The sequence below is a fragment of the Canis lupus genome, chromosome 11 (assembly GCF_011100685.1).
Source record: "Canis lupus familiaris isolate Mischka breed German Shepherd chromosome 11, alternate assembly UU_Cfam_GSD_1.0, whole genome shotgun sequence".
NCBI lineage: Eukaryota > Metazoa > Chordata > Mammalia > Carnivora > Canidae > Canis > Canis lupus.
Window position 1 is genome coordinate 22,235,428 of NC_049232.1, and position 13,271 is coordinate 22,248,698.

The window sequence follows — 13,271 nt, forward strand, 5'->3', positions numbered from 1 at the left end:
TTTTTTTTTCCTGAAAGCCAAATGAGGTTGATCAGGAGAGGTAGTATAAAGTGATGCATTCCTGGAAAGCAATTAGGCAATATATAACAAGAATCATAAACCTACTCCTTTGACCTGCTCCTGGGAACCTATGCTAAAGCAATCCCAAGAAGGGGTAATACTAGCTTCAGAAAGATGTATGGCAGCCCAGGATGGAATACGGCCTGGTTTCCAGCTTGAGCAAATTGAAGCTTACACCCTCTATAGAGCATTCATAGCCTTGAGGAAAGGAGGTCACAAAGACTTCCGGTGGGGTAATATTTACTACAATGCTAATTGCAGGCAATTGTGTATTAGTATTACTGCAACATGACATTAAAAACTGTAGAGACGGGAATGCCTGGGTGGCTCAGTGGTTAAGGGTCTGCCTTTGGCTCAGGTCATGATCCTGGAGTCCCAGGATCAAGTCCCGCATCAGGCTCCCTGCATGGATCCTGCTTCTCCCTCTGCCTGTGTCTCTGCCTCTCTCTCTGTGTGTCTCTCATGAATAAATAAATAAAATCTTTTAAAAAATAATAATAAAAATAAAAAATATAGAGACAGAATAATGACCTCCCAAAGATGTCTATGCCCTAATCACCCAGATCTAAACATATGTTACCTTACATATCAGAAGTAATTTAACAGACATGATTATGTGCAGGATCTTGAAATGGATAGGTGAACCTAGACTGTCCGGGTGGGCCCTCTGTACTCACGGTGGTGTTATGAAGGAAGACAAGAGACTCGGGGCAAGGGGAGGTGATGTAACAACAGAAGCAAAGGTCAGAGAGAAAGATTGGAAGATGCCTTTCTGTTGACCTTGATGGTGGCAGAAAGGGTCATGAGCCACGTGATGCAGACAGCCCGGAAGCTGGAAAAGATAAGGAAACAGAGTCTCCTCTCAAAACCTCTAGAAGGAACCAGCCCTTGCTGACACCTTAACTTTAGCCCAGTGAGACTAATTTTGAACTTCTGACCTGAACTAAATCTAAATTGTTTTAAGCCCCTAAGCCTATTGTAGTTGTTTTGTTTTTTAAGATTTTATTTATTTGACAGAGAGAGAGCACAAGCACGCAGAGCAGTAGGCAGTGGCAGAAGGAGAAGCAGGCTCCCCACTGAGCAGGGAGCCCAATGCAGGGCTCAATCCCAGGACCCTGGGATCATGACCTGAGCTGAAGGCAGATGCTTAACCGACTGAGCCACCCAGGTGCCCCCAGGTAGTTTTTTATAATAGCCTAGGAAACTAATACACAAACCTCGGAAGACAATACTATAAATGATTTGTTAGACTGCTTAGTCAGCTCAGAGTACTAAAACAGAAAACCAAAGACTAGGTTAACAGACATTAATTTCTCACAGTTCTAGGGGCTAGAAGTCTGAGATTGGGAGGGGGTGGGCAGCATGATTGGGTTCTTGGTGAGAGCCCCCTTCCTGCTTATGTCCTCACATGGCTTTCCTTGGTGTGAGCACAGAGAGAAAGAGGAAGAGGGTGGGGAAGGTGGAGGGGGAAGGGGGAAGGGGAAGGGGGAAGGGAAGGAGAGAGAGATCCCCTGTCTCCTCCTCTTTTTATAAGGGCATTATTCACATCAGGGGGCCCCACCCTCATGACCTCATCTAACCTTAATTACCTCCCAAAGGCCCCACCTCCTAATATATTCCCGTTGGGGGTTACAGTTTCAACATTTGAATTTGAGGGAGGACAGAAACATGCAGTCCGTAATAAATGGCAAGGTTCTAAGTGTTTTTGTTTTTGTTTTATTTTCTCTAAGTTTCAACTTTCACACAGTGTGGGAAACAAATTAAAATCAAACAATTATGAAAAGAAGCAGGGATTTCTGCTATGTAAAACCACCTGTGATTTGGAACGCAGATCTAATGTTACTGTATGGCAAACCTGAGCCTCATCCAGGTCCAGCTCTGGTACTTGTAAGGGCCCTGGAGAGGGACACCAGTGTGTGTGCAAGCGCCTGCGTGTGTGGGGGTGGGGCTGAGAGTATTAGGTAGAACTGACTTGGGCTAATATACTACCAGAGACCTCTGAGCTAAAAGAGGGTAGGACTTTGTCCTTTGCTCAGCATGTACTGGGTCCTACAAAAGATGAAGAAAACCAGGCAAATATTCAGATAGGATCCCCTTTACTGCAAGAGACAGGGAATCTCTTTTCCAGACCCCACCAGTAAGTGGATGCATGCAGCATGGCCTGAAGACAGAAACAAAAATGCCTCTTGCCCTTGACTTGCATGCACTGCTCAAAGGTCTGGGACTTGAGGAAGAATTTCCCAATTTCTGCACCATGTCCTCTGCTAACAGGCAACACATTATTTGAAATGTGCGTGAGGTCAGATGCAGTTAAAATGGCCTTGTATCTGGTCCCAGCACGGTAGGGCTGCCCCAGGGATGCTTGTTTCCAGGTACTGTTCGTCCAAGGAGTCCTGTGGCTTACATGCTGCGCAAGCACAGGCAAAGGGGATGTGTGGGGCTGAGATCCTGTCCAGACATGGCTCAGGAAGCCTTGGGTCCTGACAAGACTGTTGTCGACCACAAGGAAGCAGTTATGTTTCTGCTGCTGGGCACCTTTCCGAAACCCATATGGAAGCATCCAATGGCAGCTGAGGCCCATGTGCCCCTACACCAGGCACACTCGTCCGTCCGTCTTTCCCACTAAAAGCTGCCTTTTCCTGCCATGCAATCTAAAGCAGGTTCTTTTCTCCCCTCTCTTCTTACTCTGAGGTCAGCCCTCTGTTTCCTTTTTAGCGTGTAGCACACTTCAAAATTCTTTCACACTTGTTTTGCTCTTGATTCTCCATCTCCCTCCTTAAAATGCTGCTCACATTGCAGGTGTTCAGTAAATGGTGAGTAAACAAATGTCTAAATAGATGGTGAGTGGCACACACTGTAAAAGGAGGTGACTGACTTCTATGCAGGTGGCACACTTTAAGGACCGCCGTTCTCGGTCCTCCTGGCCAGACAGCTAGAAATCGTGCCCAAGGATTGTCATTGATCATCCAGGAGGAAAGGCCTCAAAGCCTTATTGTGGGTGGAGGGCTGTTTAATCTGCCTGTGTAATAAGGAATTTAATCTTACTTCATTCTAAGAGAGGTCTGGAACTTGCCCTTAGCTTCTGGAAAATAATCTCTGAGCCCTTGCGAGGTCATGCCAGATAGGACTATCTTCATTTAGGGTGAGGGCTGGCCACACAGGATAAACTAACAATGTGATTCAGAGGAGGGACCAGTTACTAACTAGATAAACTAACAATGTGATTTAGGGTGGGAGCTTTGAGTCACACAGTAGCAGCTGGACCTCCAGAGGGACTGGATGTTGATATCAGCTACGTGGACAATTGACTATGGAGCCCCAGTAAATCTCTGGTCACCAAGGCTCAAGAGAACTTCCCTAGTTGGCAATATTCCATATCCATCACTGTAACCATAATGGCCCTTGGTGAGTTCTGCAAGTCCTTTTAGTAAATTATTACATATAAAGGTGATCTTGACTGGGCGGCCCCGGGTGCTCAGCAGTTTGGCGCTGCCTTCGGCCCAGGGCCTGGTCCTGGAGACCCAGGATTGAGTCCCATGTCGGGCTCCCTGCATGGAGCTTGCTTCTTGCTCTCCCTGTGTCTCTGCCTCTCTCCATCTCTCATTAATAAATAAATAAATAAATAAATAAATAAAGTCTTTTTAAAAAGAAATTTAAAAAAAAAATAAAGGTGATCTTGGAGACCCTGAAACTTGCAACTGGTGTCAAAAGGGGCATGGTTTGGGCAGCCCCAGTGGTGCAGCGGTTTAGTGCCGCCTGCAGCCCAGGACGTGATTCTGGAGACCCAGGATCGAGTCCCACATCGGGCTCCCTGCATGGGGCCTGCTTCTCCCTCTGCCTGTGTCTCTGCCTGTCTCTCTCTCTCTCTCTCTGAATGAATACATAAATAAATCTTTTTTAAAAAGGGGGGGGGCATGGTTTGATAGACTGCTCTCTCTCACGTAGCACTTCCCCTAAGCCACCCCCCACTCCCATTCCCAAACACAGGTACACACGCATACACTCTGTAGGAAGAGGACTGTCCTGGTTTCTCCAGGCTGACCAAGGTCTACTCTCAGACCAAGCATCTGCCCTAGCTGAGACTATACTGCCTACTGGTTCTTATTCCCAAAGCCTCCTCCAGGAGCTCCAGGACAGTAGTTGCTTCCTCACTGGCCTCACCACAGGGACCTCCTCTGTCCTGGCCGATGAGAGGGACTTTCTTGCTGATATGGACAGTGACAGGTAGGCAGGCAACAAATCAGCAGCCAGGTTGGCTACTGAGCCAAAGTGTCCCTGCCATTGCCCCCACCCCAGTCTCTCATGCCTCACCCCCCTCCCCAGGACCTACTATAGTCCTTGCTGGTGGAGACACTGTGGGGCTTGGGCTGATCACCAGAGTTTCCTCTGGAAATGCCATAGCTTGCCTAAAACTAGTTAGGCCTCTCCTTCCTCTAACGCCCCAGTTTTCCCCCCACTGCCCAGCTGGAGACCATGGAGCCAGAGACACAGCCCTTCCTGCCAGCACAGCCCAAGGGAGCGGCAGCCTCAGATGCCTCTCGACGTTCAGAAGTTTCAGGTTCAAATCTAAACTTAGCAGCCCTGCTGCCCCGGGATTACAAAACAAGTTCTTCCATGACTCTTACGTAAGAAGATTAGGCCTTCTATCCTTCCCATTCCCTCCCCAGTTCCTCCTCAACCCTGGGGAGATACTGGCTTTCCATTAACTGAGCCAAGGGCCTCCCCATATCAAGGACCCCACCTCTTCTCTCTATAAGCCCCAGACACAAACCTCATAAGTCCACACATCATCAGTCTGCAGGAGAAGACACCCAGTTTTGTTTCCTTTCTGCCTTCTGTGGTTTAAGCATGATCCTGCCCAGCCACAGGGGACTACACCATATGACCTCTCCATGATCCTGAGCATCAGCCTCCTCAAAAGAGGAGGAAACAAGCCTTATTTTCCAGGGATGATAGAACAGACTGCTTGTTGACAAAGCCTTCTGAGGGAAATAAGTAAATAAAGCTACCAAGGACTTAAGAGACACAAGTGGTCTATAGGAAAACCCAGCCCCCAGAACCACAAACTTCGAATGCAGAAATGAAAAGCAATGTTTCTGAAAATGTGGTGCACCTGAGAATCACCCGGAGGGCTCCTGGCACATGCAGGTGGTGGGGTCTCCCTACTCAAGGTGCTCCATTAATATTTTGGGGGGTGGGGCCACCACCTGCATTTTTCAGAAGCACCCCAAGTGGTCCTCAGAGAAATGCCATGACCTTACATAACCTCACAGAGAGAAATTCAGGGTGCGGCTGCGCCAAACACCAACTCCCTCAGGCAGGTTTAAAGAGTATCAATTCAGGGATCCCTAGGTGGCGCAGCAGTTTAGCGCCTGCCTTTGGCCCGGGGCGCAATCCTGGAGACCCGGGATCGAATCCCACATTAGGCTCCTGGTGCATGGAGCCTGCTTCTCCCTCTGCCTGTGTCTCTGCCTCTCTCTCTGTGTGTGACTATCATAAATAAATTAAAAAAAAAAAAAGACTTTTCAAAAAAATAAAGAGTATCAATTCAGAACATTTTTATTTATAGCCCTCTTTTTCAAGATCCAAGGTCTGTGCGTTGTAATGAGGGATGACTCCCTAGGAAGATGCTTCACTTTTGCCCTGCAGCCTGTCCCTCCACTCAGAGTTCACTCATTCAGCCAAAATTCATGTAGGTTCCTATTTTCCAGACATTGCCCTAAAAAAGTGGCAATATAATGTAATGATGGGTATAAACACTGTTCCTTTCCTTGTGGAAAAGACAGACTTTGCTCAAATCACCATATAAATAAACATATGATGATGATCTCCAGTGTTATGGAAGAAAGTTTCTGGGCAGCCCGGGTGGCTCAGTGGTTTAGTGCCGCCTTTGGGCCAGGGTGTGATCCTGGATACCCACCAGGATCAAGTCCCATGTCAGGCTCCCTGCATGGAGCTTGCTTCTCCCTCTGCCTGTGTCTGTCTCATTCTCTCTGTGTCTCTCATGAATAAATAAATAAAATCTTTAAAAAAAGTTTCTTAGAAACATTCATTCTTTCAACAAACATGTACTAAGTTCCTACAGTGGGCCAGACACTCTGGTAGGTGTCCAGGACTCAGCACTGAACTAAAAAGACATAATCCCTCCCCTCTTGGGGCTTACTGTCTCATGGGCAAGGCTAAAAGTTAGCCAATAAATATGAACTATAATGTCAAGTGCTGGTAAATGTCCAGTAGAAAGCAAAGGCCTTTCCAAGGAGGGAACTTTTTAAGCAGAAACAAAGTGAGTAAGTGAATCTTTAATGGAAAGGCTGACCTGACCTGAGGAAGGTGGGCATGGTGGGTTGTCTGCAAAGGTGATGGCCAGTTCCTCCCAATTATCAAGCGTCTTTCATCAAGAGGTGGAGTCTAATCCTATGTCCCAGCAATTGTACTGCTGGGTATTTACCCCAAAGATATAGATGTAGTGAAACGAAGGGGCACCTGCATCCCAATGTTCTTAGCAGTGATGTCCACAGTAGCCAAACTATAAAAGGCACCATGGTGTCCTTTGACAGATGAATGGATGAAGAAGATGTGAGATAGATGATAAATAGATAGAATGGATTATTACTCAACTATCAAAAAGGGTGAATATCTACCATTTACATTGACATGGATGGAACTGGAGGGTATTATGCTGAGTGAAATAAGTCAATTGGAGAAAGACAATTATCATATGGTTTCGCTCATACGTGGAATATAAGAAACAGCACAGAGGATCATAGGGGAAGGGAAAACAGAATGGAAAGAAAGCAGAGAGGAAGACAAACCACAGAGACTCTTACCCTGGGAAACAAACTGAGGGTTGCTGGAGGGGAAGTGGGTGAGGGGATGGGGTGTTTGGGTGATGAGCACTGAGGAGGGCACTTGATGGGATGAGCACTGGGTGTTATATGAAACTGATGAATTATTGAAAACTACACCTGAAACTAATGATGTACTACATGTTGGCAAATTGAATTTAAATAAAAAAAAAAATACAGCACCCCGGGTGGCTCAGAGGTTTAGCGCCACCTTCAGCCCAGGGCGTGATCCTGGAGACCCAGGATCGAGTCCCACGTCGGGCTCCCTGCATGGAGCCTGCTTCTCCCTCTGCCTGTGTCTCTGACTCTCTGTATGTCTCTCATGAATAAATAAATAAATTAAATAAATAAATAAATAAATAAATAAATAAATAAATAAATGAAAGAGGTGGAGTCTCCTTCCCCTCCTGTTAAAACTTAACTGGCCTTGGATCCTGTTCTGACCAACTGAATGTGGTAGAAGGAACAGTGCGCCAGTTCTAGGCCTAGACTTTAGAGGCAAGGAGTTTTCCTTCTCCATCTTCTGTAGCCCCAGTCCCCCAGATAAGTGCAACTCTCCTGCAGGAGAGAGAGGCTGAGCTGCCTCCTTACCCCCACTCTCAGCCCCAGGTACCAGATAGATATGTGAGACTAGCCATCTATAGAACATTCCAGCCCTGGCCAGGTCTCAGCTCAACGCAACCACAAGTGTGGCCTCAGGTGAAACTGCATGGAATACAACAGTCCAACTGAGCCACAGCAGTGGCCCAGGCTTGGGATGAGGGAGGCTCAGGCAGTGGTGAAAACAGCCCCAGAGGTGGGAAGGTGGATAAGGTAGATTAAAAAAGGAAGCAGAACCTGTAGGACTCAACGTTGGAGGTGACATTTCTGTAACTAGAGCTGATGCCATCCCTACTGAGCTGGGAGCATAGGGAAGGGGCAGGTGTGCAGAAGATGGGAAGTGTGGGTTTGGCCATTGGAGGTGCCAACCTCCTGCCTTCTCCCCCATCAACCCCCGCCCCCATACCCCTTTACCCCCACTAGGGTAGCCTATGGGAGGCAGCTACCTCTGGGATCACCAGCAGTCTAGCCAAGGGGAGTGGTTGAGGAATAAGAAGCTGAGCATGACCCCCTCTCGAAGGGTCCCTGTCCTGATCCAAACCCAGATCAGAGAATTTCTAGGGAGGAGGGACCATTGTGTCTGCAGAAAAAAGGAAAAGAGAAATAAATAAGTTGGCCTGATTTTTTTTTTCTTTTTAACAAGCACATCCTTGAACATTTGACCAAAATGATGGGGAAATGTCCTGTTCCCACTAGCTCCCTTGGTTGCTGCACACCCCAGCTGTCTTATTTGGGGCTGCCCTGGCCCATCCTTAAGGAAAGGCTCTTAATGGGCAGCACTGCTGGCGCCCACCCACCAGCCAAGTTGCTCCAGTCCCCGGGTTTGTTGTGTTGCCATAGGTGCACTCCCAGCCTTGCACCAGCAGGTGCCAGCACACACCGCACCTGATGCCCAGATCATTCTCAAGAGTCCTTCCCGCGTGAGACAGGCCTCAGTGTCCCTCTTTTACATCCCCAGTTCATCTTCATGCAAAGATTTTAGGCTCACTAGGGTGCTGGACTGGTTCTCTTTTCTTTTCTTTTTAAAATATTTTATTTACTTATTCATAAGAGACACAGAGAGAGAGGCAGAGACATAGGCAGAGGGAGAAGCAGGCTCCCCACAAGGAGCCAGATGTGGGACTTGATCCCAGACCCCAGGATTACGCCCTGAGCTGGAGGCAGACGCTCAGCCGCTAAGCCACCCAGGCGTCCCTGGACTGGTTCTCTGAGCCAACCCATGGGCAGTGCATTTGGCAATATTCAGGGATATTTTTGATTGTTACAACAGGAGAGGATGTGGCATTGGCCTCTACTGGACGGAGGTCCAGGGTGCTGCTAAACATCTTACCCAAGGCAGCCCTCTGCAACAAAGCATTATCTAACCCAAAATATCAACAGCGCCAAGATCAAGAAACACAGATTGAATCAGATTCTCAAATGTCGGCCCATGTCATCTTAGCCGTCTCCCTGGATCAGGGCCGACTGCACCAGGGCTGATCCCAGCCTCCCCTTCTCCAGCCAGCATGAGCTCTCCAAGCTCTCCGATTGCCTCCTGCACCTCCAGCAGCTCCCTCCTCCTTCCTTCAGACTTCACCTCATTCATACTTCAGTTAATCCCTAGGCAGTGAGCGTGTCCAAGGCACTAGTGCTGGCCCGGGAGAGACCACAGAGGACAAAAGCAGACCCAGTCCCTGCCTTCCTTCAGGGAGCTCACAGGCTGCAGGGGGAGATAATGTTTGCAAAAGTGACAGGTGCTATGTGGACACAAGCAAGACAATAAAACATCAACTATTACAGAGGAGGCCAGTGTTAACCAAGTTTGGAGAGGTCTCTGAAAAGGTGTCAGCTGAGCTAAGATCTGAAGAAGGAATGACTCTCTTTTATTGAAGAGACAATAAAACCAGCAGTAGTTTCTTTAGTCTTCACAGCCCTCTCACCACCCACCAACCATAACTGCAATTGTGTTCTTTTTTTGTATAATAAATGCATTCCCAGACCTTGTCCACCTCTTGCTACAGCATCTCAACCATCCCTTAAGTGTGTGTGATACACACTTGATAAATATATTGTGTCACATCTTTCCCCATTTTGCTATATGTTTTGCTGATGATAATTTGTAACAGGTTCAGTGTTTCAGCAAGGATTTTCTTTTCTTTTCTTTTTTTTTCAGATTTATTTATTCATGAGAGACACACAGAGAGAGGCAGAAACATAGGCAGAGGGAGAAGCAGACTCCCTGTGGGGAACCTGATGCGGGACTTGATCCCAGGACCCTGGGATCAGGATCTGAGCCAAAGGCAGATGCTCAACCACTGAGTCACCCAGGCATCCCCCAGGGAGGATTTTCTAAATGATTCCCTAGTTGTTCATTTACACCATGGTAAATGACATCCATATACTCAAATAAAGCTTCAGGAATCACTCAACTCACCAATTCAACTGGCCTGAATCATCCTTTGTCCTCTTACCTCCTAAGAGTGTTTACCAAAGTAGGTGAGATGTCCACGATCTCAGGGTGGGAAGGGCCTTTGAGGCCAGGGAAGCTGGTGGCAGGCACATCAGGGATCATCCAGGAATCTTGATAAAGTATGGATTCCTCGGCCCTGCCCCCTTTGTCCCATCAGGATTCCAGGTATAGGTCAGTGTGGAGGGTTTACAATAATAAGTCCACTAATCCCTTCCCAAACCTCTCTTCAAAAAAGTGGATCCTAATTCCCCTCTCCCTGAATGTGGACCAGAGTTTTCAGTGACTTGTTTCTAATGACAAAATACAGCAGAAGTGATGCCATACGACTCCCAAGGCAGGTCTGAAAAGACATTGGAGCTTCTCTCTTGCTCTCTAGGATTACTCACTCTAAAAGAACCCGATGGCCATGTCAGAAGGACATTAGAGCAGCCCCACAAGAGGCCAAATGTGGGGAGGAATGAAGTCCTCCCATCAACAGCTGTTCCTGGGTGTCGAGGACAGTCTCAGTTTTGACACTTAAAGTCTTACCTACAAGTCAGGAAACCTCTTAATCTAATCCTGTGCAAATGGAGACAAGTGGTCACCCTAACAGGCAGCACTAATTTGCCAGCCTCTTGAGGGAGCCACCTTGGAGGCAGGTCCTCCAGCCCGCCAAGCCTCCGGATGAGCATAGCTCTGGCCAACATTTTACTGCTACTTCATGAGAGCCTGTGAGCCTAATAACACAACTGAATCATTCCTGAACCCCGACTTACAGAAAGTATGCAACATCATAAAGGTTGATTGTTTTAAGCCACTACCTTTGGGGATAATTTATTATACATAATAGTTAAGTAATATACTCAGGAATCTATTTTGTCACACTTCTGGGTGATTTGGTATATGAATCAGCATTTGGTTGTGTTTTTTTTTTTAAGTTTATTTATTTAATTAATTATTTGACAGAGAGCACAAGCGGGGGTGCAGCAGAGGGAGAGGGAGAAGCAAGCTCTCTGTGGAGCAGGGAGACTGACACGGGGCTGGATCCCAGAACCATGCATCAGGATCAGGACCTGAGCTGGAAGGCAGATAGATGCTTAACCAACTGAGCCACCCAGGCACCCCACGAATCAGCATTTGTGAACTATGGATCTGGTCTTATTCCATAAAGCAGCACTGGCCAATAGAATTTTCTGCAGTGATGGAACAGTCATATATCCGTGCTGTCCCCTGACAGCTGCTAGCCACATGTGGCTAAGCATTAGAAATGTGGCTGGGGATGTCTGAGTGGTTTGTGGTTGGGCATGTCCCTTTGGCTCAGGTCATGATCTGTCTGCTTATGTCTCTGCCTCTCTCTGTCATAGATAGATAGATAGATAGATAGATAGATAGATAGATAGAAATGTGGCTGGTACGACTGAGGAGCTGAATTTTAAATTCAATTTTAATTTTAATGAACTAAACTTTAAACAGTATACCTTTATGCTTCCATGAATGTAATTCTCTCAAAATGATAATATTACAGAGATGGAAAACAGAAGCAGTTATCAGGAACTAAGGATGGTGGGGGGAAGGGTGGGGGAAGACTGCAGGAGTACCACGTGAGTGAGCTTTGTGGTGAGGAAATAGCGCTAGATCTTGATTATGGAGGTGGATACACAAACTTATACATGTGAGAAAGTGACATAGGACACTACACGCATTGTACCAATGCAAATTTCCTGGTTTTGATATTGTGCTACAGTCATACAAAATGTAACCATTGAGGGAAGTGGGGGCAAGGGTACAGACCTCTCTTCAGGATCACGCCCTGAACCCAAGGCAGACGCTCAATCACTGAGTCACCCAGGTATCCCGACCTCTCTCCTATTTTTGCAACTTCCTGTAAATCTATGATTATTTCAAAATAAAAAGGTTTTAAAAAATTTATATAGGAGGGTGCCTGGGTGGTTCAGTTGGTTAAGTGTCTGGCTCTGGCTCAAGTCATGATTCCAGGGTCCTAGGATCGAGTCTGGCATCAGGTTTCCTGCTTGGCAAGGAATCTGCCTCTCCCTCGGCCCTTTCCCCCTACTCGTGATCTCTTTCTCTCTCTCACTCTCTCTTTCCCTCAAATAAATGAGTAAAATCTTTAAAAACAATTTAAATACAAAATAAGCATAAAGCATCAGATAGCACACATGGCTAGTGCCTATTATGTTGGACAGTGAGGTCCTAAATAATGTAACAGATCCCCCAGCAATATCTTCTGGTCATTTATTTTTTAAGACAGTTTATTTTTATTTATTTATTCTTAAAGATGTTATTTATTTATTAGTGACAGGGAGAGAGAGAGGTAGAGACACAGGCAGAGGGAGAAGCAGGCTCCATGCAGAGAGCCTGTCGTGGAAATTGATCCTGGGTCTCCAGGATCACGCCCTGGGCTGAAGGCGGTGCTAAACCACTAAGCCACCCGGGTTGTCCTCTTCTGGTCATTTAGCACCTGTTTAGAACTTCTATTGACCAGAAACTCACTGAGCCACAAGTTCCTGTTTGGCAACTCTAATCATAAGAAAAACTCAGACCAATGCATCTCAGGGTAAAGGAGTTTTCTCTTCAGCTCTCCATTTGTGCTAGAATCATGAATTAGGCCTAGATTTGCTAGACCAAGGCTTTTGTCCCAAGGAGACCAAGAGACCCAACAGCAAATGCTCCAGGGTCACCTGGCTGGCTCAGTGGGAAGAACATGCAATTCTTGATCTCAGGGGTCCTGATTTCAAGCCCCATGTTGGGTATAGAGATTACTTACTTGTATAAACAAACAAATGAATCTTTTATTTTTTAAAAAAGATTTTATTTATTTATTCATGAGAGACACGGAGAGAGAGAGAGGCAGAGACACAGGCAGAGGGAGAAGCAGGCTCCATGCAGGGAGCCCCACGTGGGACTTGATCCCAGGACTCCAAGATCACGCCCTGGACCAAAGGCAGGCGCTAAACCACTGAGCTAAATCACTCCCCAGGGATCCCCACAAATAAATCTTTTTAAAAAGAAAGAGAAGGGATCCCTGGGTGGCGCAGCGGGTTGGCGCCTGCCTTTGGCCCAGGGCGCGATCCTGGAGACCCGGGATCGAATCCCACATCGGGCTCCCAGTGCATGGAGCCTGCTTCTCCCTCTGCCTATGTCTCTGCCTCTCTCTCTCTCTCTCTCTCTCTCTCTCTCTCTCTCTCTGTGTGACTATCATAAATAAATAAATAAATAATTAAAAAAAATAAATAAAATAAAAAAATTAAAAGAAAGAGAAGGGGTGCCTCGGTGGCTCAGTCAGTTAAGCTTCTGTCTTCAGCTTGGGTCATGATCCT